Genomic DNA, 10604 nt, shown 5'->3' with positions numbered 1-10604 from the left:
TTTCTCTCTCTATCTCTTTGGCAAGTGCACATGCCCTATAGAAGAAATATCTCCAAAAAAGTGAATTAGAGTCAAAAGATCAGCAGGAATAATATACCTTATTTCCAGTTATGAGGTCAAAATGTCTGACACTAGTGTTTACATGTAGATAAACACAACTTGATATTTTAAGAAATTTTTTTAAAAAATATTTTTAACCAATAGAAAACATTAAGTTGTCAAGAAATTGATGATACAGTATCATTTTTTGAAATTTTAAGTGCTAAGTATATTTTTGCAGGGGTCATTACTTAGTGTGCTACTATTAAACATTTTTGAAATTAATGATTGGGGTGATGAACCAGAGTGTATCTTTATTAAATCTGCTGATGACACCAATTTGGTAGGACAATTAGCACATTTAAAAGCTGGATTAAAATTCACAATGACCTTGATGAGTTGGAGAGGAGCCTGGATATAAACAAGATGAAGTTGATTAAGTTCATGTGCTGTAATTCATTTAAGCCTATTTCACATTCACAGTGGCCAAACCATTATGCAACTCTGATCGGAACTTTTAATCAAAGGCGTTTGAACTATCTATCTTCATTGCACTGTAGTCACAGCAAATGTGAAGTCAAGATTTTTGTGCATTCAACTGGCATAAAACTTGACTAAGTTATTAGTTTAATTAAAATGATGTTATTGCCAGGGCCCTTTGAAGCATGAACACTTAATATTTAGGTGGAAAACTACCAAAAATCACATGAGATCTGTCTTTCTGAAACGGAAAAATAACAATAAAAACATATATGTCAGAGAAACCAAAAATGCCGTGTTAACTGTGTTAAAAAAGAAAAACAAAATGATAAATGCATGAGTGTTTACTTTTTTTGGAAAAAATGGTTTTTAATACATTAGTAACTTAGTGTCTGGTGGAAATTTCCATAATTGAATTATATTGTCTAGCTTTTGAAAAATGAATTATCTGGGAAAAATGTGTTTTTCATATCAGTAATGTTGCCCAAGAAATCGGTATGAAGATTTAAGAAAATAGCAAAACACTTGAGATTTAACATTAATATTAACACTTTTCTTTAAGGTGAGTTTAGAAATTTTGGGAGCAATATGTATGAGTGTCATACAAAACTTAGACTGCTGAGCAGAAAATTTCTACAGATCCAGGAGCTTGTTAATATCTTAAAGCCCATGCATAGTACATTTCCTCTAGTCTATAAACCCAACATTAAGAAACATAAGAATAGCATCTTCAATATGGGTGGTCTTGGGATCTTTTTTTGTCCCTTTCAATTAATACACTTTATTTCATACAAAAAAACAATTCTTTTAGAGAGATTTTTGTTACATGATGTGTGTGCTCGCCAAAGACAGATAGAAAGCAAGGAATCACACCCCGGGGGATATGGCCACACCACAATCCCTTCTCCTCCATTCTTCTCTGGGTATTTTGGACATGCATGCACACTCGCTTGGTGTGAGTTTAAAGCAGCCAGGTCCAGGGCTTGAACTGCAATTGACTATGTGGGAGTCAAGCAACATAACCATTACACCATCTGCTGGTCCTGGATATTTTTGATTTACAGAATAATTGAACTCAAGAGCAGTGACCTCTAATATATTTAACTTATCAATATTTTGAATTAGTGTAATATGGTTCACTATAATTGATGAACTAATACTGAAACATTATTATTAACTAAAGTCCATAGTTTATATTAAAGAGCCCCCTTTGTATTGAACAATTCTATGGATTTTTGTCAAATTCCTAATGTCACGTGTCCACCATAATAGCTTCATAAAAATAATTTCACTGCTCCTAAAATCCACAGTGCTCTTTCAAGTAATCCTTTTTTTAATTTTTTAAAAATTTTATTTCAAGTTCTTTTATACATTCAATCACTTTATTTAGCTTGCAAAGTGAATATTACAACATGTGCACATTTCTCTGCAGTCCAGTTGATAATACTATAAAATTATCAACAGATAATACTCCATTTATTTGTCCCATTAATGCTTTGCCTACTTTTCTCCATAGTGTCCTTCCTCAGACTCTGTACCTTCCTTTCTTCCTTCCACTCAACCCTTAGTGAAACCTAAAATGTTTCTAGTACTAAAAATTAAACTTTCTACTGTCTTTTGTTTTTTTTTATATAATTGGAATCATACAGTATATAATCTTTTAAGATTACCTCCTTTAACTTAACAGTTAAAGCTTTTTCACATCTTCATGGCTTGCTAGCTAATTTCTTTGCTACCTGGTATTTCATTATATGGATATAAAACAGGTCATTATATATATACCAGCTGAAGAATAACTTGGTTGTTTCCAGTTTGAGTAATTATAAACAAAGCTTCTATAATTATAAACGGGCATGTTTTTATGTTTTTCCAAATATTTGCTCCCAGTATGTGGCTTATTTTCATTCTCTTAATCTTTCACAGACCATCAATTTTTTAATTTCATAAATCATGCTTTTAATTTTGTATGTGGAAAAATCATCACCTGATCCAAAGCCACCTAGATTTTCTCCCATGTCATCATTATGGTTATGGTTTGAATGTGTGTCCCTGCAAAATTTATGCATTGAAATTTGATGAGCCATTACAATAATATTAGAAAGATGAAAACTTAATCCAACTCTCTGATTATTAAGTGGACCTTTTTGAGGTGATTAGGATCAAATAAAGTCATTGGGAGAGGACCCCTTGATTCAATATTGGTGGGCTTCTAACAAGTGGGAGGGAAACACATAGAAACAGAAACACAGATACAAAGACAAAAACATAGACACAAGATCTTGTGGTCTAACTATGCGATGACTTTTGCTGCCTCGGACCTCTGCATAGTATCCACCAGTAAGACCCTCATAAGATGCAGTCCCCTGACTGTGGACCTCCAAAATCATGAGTTAAATAGACCTCTATTTTTTATTTTTATGCATTACTCTGTGTGGTATTTAGTTATTAAGCAACAGTAAATTGTGGGTATTTTATAATATTGTGTTTTAGGTATCTTTCCAGTTTCCGATTCCACGTGCAAAGAGCTTGGAGAGTTTCACTAATGTGCTCATAAGAAGAACAAAGCTAAACAATTTGAAAATCAACAATACTTAGAGTCATCAGAAAATTGAGGTAACAGAAGAAAGTGCTGCCCTGTAAACTGGAAAGAAGGATAGACAGATAAGGGGAATCCAGGCTTAAAGGGAACAGAAGTCAAAGAGCACAATACTGCAATCAGAGCCAGTATTGGTAGAAACACTTTAAATTATAATTGATGGGATTCTTGGGGAATCAGCCTCAGAGTTAAAATTTCAAGGTGGACATAAGTAACATGAGACTGAATGTATAAAAGGGATTGAAATAAAAAGAAATATTAAAAAGTACACTTAGGAACATAATAAAACAAATTCAAGGTGGTCCTGGAGTAAGAATTTTTGTTTTGCTTTCTTTTATTTTTAGCATTCAATTGCTGTGTATGATTACAATATACTAGATGAATTTCCCAATTCTGAATACACTGTATATTGGTTCAAAGATATTATTATACATATTATCACCAATAGGTAATTTTCCATTTTTGCGTTCCTTAAATGTTTTGCTTCTTTCTTTTCCCTCGATTTCCTCCCTCTCACCCTCCCCCATTTTCTACCCTCCTCCCACAGTCTCTAGTATTCACAATTGCTCTCCATGCCTTTATACCTTCCAATCTTTCAGTTTCTGCCACAGAGTGCAGACATTCAGTATATATTGAGTGGGGACATACAATGCTTGTTTTACAGTCTGACTTGCTTTGCTTAATAGTAAACCTTCCAATTTTCTGTATTCATTCACTTTCTATCAAATGCCAGGTCTTACTGATTTCTGTGGCTGAGTAAAAAGGGTGTTTTTGTTTCTTTGTTTGTTTTGTTTTTGTTTTGTTTTGTTTTTTGAGAGATTTTTGCTATAGGGTGTGTGCACTTGTTGAAGAGGCAGAGAGAGACAGACAGAAAGTGAAAAATCTCCCCCTCCCTCCAGGGGTATGGCCATGCCTCAATCCCTTCTCTTTTCATTCTCCTCTAGGATTTTGGGCATGCTGGAACATTGCCCAGCATGAGTTTTTAAGCCATCAGGTCCATGATTGTAGCCCCATTTGACCATGTGGTAGCCCAGTAACGTAACCATGGCACCATCTACTGGTCCCAGTGGGATGAGTTTTTACTTACAGAGAAGAAGGATGAAAATCATACCAGACTGTTCTTCAGAAACTGTGAAAGCAATGAGAAAGCAAAGTGAAATACTTAACATTCTAAAAGAAAAAAAATCACCGACCTAGAATTCTGTACCAGTGAAATTACCTCTCAAAAGTGAAGGAGAAAAACACTTGCTTAGTCATCTAAAAATTGACTGAATTATTGCTGGTAGACCCACTTTGCAAGAAATGTCAAAATAAGGTCCTTAGAAGGAAAATGATGTAGGTCAGAATCTCTGATATATCTAACAAAAGAAAAGCATTAGAAAAGAGTCAAACAAAATAAATTATTTTATATTTCTTATTCATTGTAGGTTTTACAAAATGATGATACTCTAATTCTTTCATATATTTTTATAGTAAGTAATCTACAGAATAAATAATCTGAGTAAAGTAATCTTATTTTAAGGGTAAAATGCTTTGCATTATTTTATGCTTCCTTCTTTGGCAAATGCTCTGGCATATAACAATAATCATTATGGTGTGTCCAAGGCATATTTATTTCTTTTAAGAATTATTAGTAATTTCAATAATTGGAAATGCAATCCCTTTCATTAGTAAGACTCTGCTCTTACTAGAAACTGTTTAAGAGATTTATTCCATTCTGATCACACACAAAATTATTTCAATATTTTCTTTGTATGATTCCAGAATCCAGCTCTAATTATGCCTTGATTCATATTTTGCAGCTTTGTTTTGCTATCATTTTGGGCTGCACACAATTCTATTTTGTTCTGTAGTCCCTTGAAACAAGACCCTTGTCATTGATTTCTCTTCTATATACATGGAATTTAGAAAAACCTATAACTTAACATTAAAATCTGTTGTTTCCATGAGATGTCCACCTACAAAATTTTATCTCATTGTCTACTTCACTGAATGTATAAAAGCAGGGAATTTGTAATTAAAACATGATAAAAATTTAATACATTTATTTTTGTGTGTCTGTGTGTGTATTTTAGAATTTTTTTATTTCAGAAATAATACATTATTTTGATATTTGATGACATGCTAGTCAAAATTGTATGGAAATAAGCATTATTTTAGTTATATATTTTAAAATGTAAGAAGAAAACTAAACTATACAAAACATTAAAATTTTGAGATATAACATGTTTTCTCAAAATATAAAATACTTTTTGCCATTATTTTAAATGATTAAAAGTGATCTCTGTGTCTCCATTTCTGTTTTCTTTTTCTCTTATTATCTCTTTTCTCTCTCTCTCTCTCAATTATGGGGAAAAAAACAGATATTAATACATAAATGGCATAACTAAAATAATTAGATTACTAAATGTGGACAATATTGCCAAAATGAAATGCCCTTAAAATTGTAGAGTCCAAGACATGGAATTAATACCAAGCAAAGTATTATCTTGTTTCTTTATCTCAAAATAGTCAATAGCTTTGACTTTATGGAAAGTGACAAATTCTTTTGTGCTTTTGGGCGATGACTCGGTAGAACTGTCAGAAAGATCAAATTTCCCTCAAAGTATTGGACTTTGTCACAAAATTTGGAAATACCAGTTCCCCTGAGGCAAATGTAAATATACTGTCAGTTCTTTTGTGTGTTTGTTTGCTCCAACACTGTGATTCATGGTCTCTTGGGAACTAGATCTGCTTCACTTACCACTCAAAAATTTTACTTTGGACTAACAAATGTTAGTTTAGAAAATTCCAGGTGAAATGATTCTTAATAAACAATTTAAGATCAATACTTTTATAGTTCAAAATTCTTAGTGCTTTCAGATATCCATTAATGTTATTTAACTAACATTGTATAATTATATATCTTTATCAATAAATCAATTTATTTTACTCAGATTTAAAATCATTGTTGGCAATCAATCATTAACCTTTTAAGGTTTTAAGGGACATATTTTATCACCAACTAAATTGTGATGGTTGTATGAGATAAATAAACCTAGATAAATTGATAAAGTGATGATTAAATTTTCTAATGTTTGTGTTTTCACTAAACATTACCTCATTTTATTTATTAACAAGCCAATAGTAACAAGGCCAAAATAATAAAAATATATCAATATATAGTCCTTAATATCTAAATCTCAAGAATTAAACATATTTCAGTATAATCTCTAAATTTTAAGTAACTTTTTAGGCAGTAGAGACCACAAGAATTAATAGATATAGAATAGATACTAGGAATAAATATCAGGACTTCATGAATACATATTAACAAATCTATGTACCATTATGTCCACATGCTTAATATTTGAACTTCATTTAAATGCCAATAATCAGTCATGGAGATATTTACCTAGCACTTGACATTTAATTTCATTCTTACAACAATACTTCAGTGTACGTACTTCTTTACCCATTTACCAAATTGAGGCAGCAAGAATTATTGATTAAACAGCCTACACAATCTTACAAATGGCAACGATTGTATTTCAAACTAGATCTGCTTTCCTCTAAGACTCATAATCACACACTTACTTAATGCTGATGTTTATGGCTTCTTTATGACAAAACATATATGTAAATGGTAAACTATGCAACAAAAATATTAATGCAATGATGAAGACTAGTGTGATTAAGTCTTTTAGCAAATTGTACTCCTTGATAAAGCATACAAAACTATTTTTTTCCAAACAAAAATATTTGCTCAACTTACAGGGAATTTTTTTTTTTTTTACTTTTTTTCCTACAGTGTGTTCTTTAGTAAAAATTATAATTAATTTTAAAAATAGCAATGTTTACATAATCCAGAAATCATAATAAATGAAATAAGAATGTTAAAGAATATCTACTCTCCAATATTTTACTGCAGGATTACTCACAATAGCAAAGATATGGAGTCAGCCTTAATGTCCATAAATAGATGGTGGAATACTATTCAACTTTTAAAAATTATGTCATTTGTAATGATAAGGCTAAACCTAGAGAATATTATGCTAAATAAAATAAGCTGGCATTGAAAGGCAAATACCATGTACCCTAGTTTTCACCTAAATTCTCAATTCATTTTATTTAGTAAAAATGTATTTTATTTTATTCTTTTTCACTAAAACAGTGTCAATGCCAGGGTGGAAGAACAGAATGTGGAGTTGATTGTCCCAGTTGTTTCCATAAGTAGATTTTTAATTTATGTCCCTATTTACATGGATGTTTCCCACTCTTACTCTCATAATGATCTATGGATCATGAGCCTGAAACTTATGGTCAATATTGGCTATCACTCACCAAACAGTTGTCTCAGATTATAGTCTTGAATTATAGCATACTCTGACTTTTATCATTTGTTAACCATTTCTATATCAGTTTTCTATCTAGCACCCTATCTAACTAAAATAAATTCTTTTTTATTTATTTATTTTTTTTTGGAGAGGTTTAGGCTACAGGGCGCGTGCGCTCACCAGGCAGACAGAGAGAGACATAGAGACAGAAAATGAGAAAACATCCCTCAGGGGGGGATGGTCACGCTGCAGTCCCTTCTCCTCCATTCTACTCTTGGATCTTGGGCACGCATGCACACACGCCCTGCGTGAGTTTTAAGCTACCGGGTCCGGGATGGGAACTGTGATCAACTACGTGGGAGTCCAGCGACATAGCCATTACGCTAACTGCTGGTTATAACTAAAATAAATTCTAATACAGCCATGGTGGCACAGAAAACAGGACCCTGCTTTGCTATCTGAAACCGTATGGGGAGACATTGGGTTTGATTCAGAGTTGACCCTGTACAAACTGAGCATGCCCGTAATCATGGCTAGCTGCAAACTTGGAGCAGGAATTTTTCCATGGCAATACCTTATCAGGGGTCCTTGTCTCTCTCTCTCTCTTTCTTTCACAAAATAACTAATAAAAACTTAAAAATAGGGCCAGCCTCCAAATCTTCTTAACTAGTGGTTCAGGGAGCTGGATCCCACTTAGGAGACCATGATTTGAGTCTTGGCCTGGGCTTGAAAAATCACTGAATTTGTCCAAACATGTCCCAAATGTAGGGATAAAGGAATGGAAGAAAGTGATTGTGTCATGACTACATTCCAATGGTGGGTACTCTCACCCTCCCCTCTACCCCTGGTCTGTCTCTCTCACTCTCTCTCTCTAGTGAGTGCACATAACCTCTAGTAACTAAAAATATTTCTACATTAAATAGGATCATCCCTGGTCTGTCTCTCTCACTTTCTCTCTCTAGTGAGTGTACATAACCTCTGGTAACTAAAAATATTTCTACATTAAATAGGATTTCTAAAAATCTAAATAGCTTTTTACAAATACAGAAGAACAAGTTACTTTCTAGTTACTTTCTACCCTTTTCCTAGATTCTTCAGTTATTTTACATTTATTTATTTATTTAGAGTTATTTGCCTTAGGGAGTATGCACTCAATGGAGAGAGAAAGAGAGACAGAGACAGTGAGAGGGACAGTGAGAAATCACCCCTCGGGAAGGATGGCCAGACCTCAATCCCTTCTCCTCTACTCTACCTCCCAGGATCTTGGGCACTTACACATATGTGCCTGGTGTGTTTTACGCCACTGCATCTGCAACTTGAACAACAGTTGGCCATGTGGGAATCCAGCAATGTATCCTCTCCACCATCTGCTGGACTCAGATTCTTCAATTACTAACATTGTCTCGTCAGCTTCATATAGCATGGGATATATTTCCCATACTATTTTCTTGGTGGTATTTTTGCTTAGTCTGCCTCTAATGTGTTTGCTTATCTTTCTTTGTTTCTTAACAGATCGTTTAATTAAAATCATTACATTTTATGGTAATCCCAAAGCTTTGGCAATACAGTTTTAAAATCAGAAAATAACTCTCTATTTTCATCCTGCCTGTTAAGTTTCTTTTGCCTTGTAATTCCACTTTAAAGAAAATACACCTTCATCCTAAGTCAACTTACTCATCTCCAAGCACCCTGGTCTTTTACTGGCTCTGCTGCTATAGACACCATGTTCCCTCCCATTGAAAGCACATCCTCTCTACCCACTGCTTTACCTTGTTGAAAGTCTTCAAGGACTGCTTAGTGTTTTTGCTGAGATCTGATATATGTATGGATTAAAAAAAAGTTCATGAAGTCTGCAAACCATCTCAGAATTCATAGAAGGAAACAGAATATGACAGAATAATTAAAACTTTGGGAGCCAGTCGCTGGCATGGTGGTTGAGGCAGTTAGATCACACATAGTCCACTTCTCTGTTCAAGTTCTGAAAAACCTGCTAGGGATGTCTGCATTCATGCTCGAAATCTCTAGAGGAGAGTGGAAGAGAAGGGACTATGGTATGGATGAATTGGGGGGAGAGGGATAGCTTTCTCACTTTTTCTCTCTCACTCTCTCTCTAGAGAGAGCTTATGCAGCCTTTAGCAAAAACAAAACAAAAACATGAACAAAACTGGCAGCTTTGTAGTTGGGGCTTCGACTAAGTTTTTAATTATCCTAATAATTATACCAGTATATTAAATTTCCACTGGCATTTCCACCCAGAATCAGCCTGTCCATCCTTTTTTAAACAACTAAGAGCTTTATTTTATTATTATTTATTTTTCTGCTATAGATTATGTGGGCTTACCAGATGGAGACAGAGAGAGTGACAGAGTAATAGAGAGAAACAACTCCCCAGGTAATTGCCCGTACTGCAAAACCTTCTCCAGTCTTCTCTCAGGACTTTAGGGACGTACTCAAACATGTTCAGTATGTTTTTCAAGGCCCTGGGTCAAGGACTCAAATTGTGCATTTGGCCATGTATAATCCAGTTCCTTAACCTCTATACCACTGGCTGGTCCAACAACCAAGAGCTTCATATCTCTTTCTTGAGGACTATCCCTGAGAGTAGCTTCTCTAAAGAATAATAAATTCTATCACGATTATTATAAAAATCTGGTATAGTTTACCTTCCTACCAATCAGGTTTTAATTTTTAACACAAGAGGCATTGTCTTTGGATCTACTTTATTTGTACTTATGGTGTCACAGTATCACCAGAGAGCTTGATGTCAGGAAAAAAGGCAGTATTTCTGGCCACTGCACATACTTCTGTTACGCTGAGAAAATCTACTTAGGCAGATCTTTCCAACCTTACTTTTTGTCTGCATGTATTGTGAAGGGTTTTTCTTTAATTATGAGAAAGCATTTCCTTGATCCTTTTTTTTCTTCATTTACTTTGAATTATTCAGATTCTGAGAAAATTGTTTGAAGCATTATAACTTCCATTGATACTCTCATCTTTCCTTGCTAAGCCTATTTGTTTGAGCTAATTTGCATTGCAGTCACATGCACTGTCACAGAATGGATTGTATTTGATCATGCCACATTGATGGATTCGGCTCTACATCAGTATTTGGCCTCTTTCCTGTATGAGCAGATGATTTCTCTTATATAGATTTTCATCCTACCTCTGCAGTT

Source organism: Tupaia chinensis, unplaced genomic scaffold (genome assembly GCF_000334495.1).
Source record: "Tupaia chinensis unplaced genomic scaffold, TupChi_1.0 Scaffold000692_1, whole genome shotgun sequence".
In the NCBI taxonomy this organism is placed as follows: domain Eukaryota; kingdom Metazoa; phylum Chordata; class Mammalia; order Scandentia; family Tupaiidae; genus Tupaia; species Tupaia belangeri.
This window is presented reverse-complemented; position numbering follows the sequence as displayed.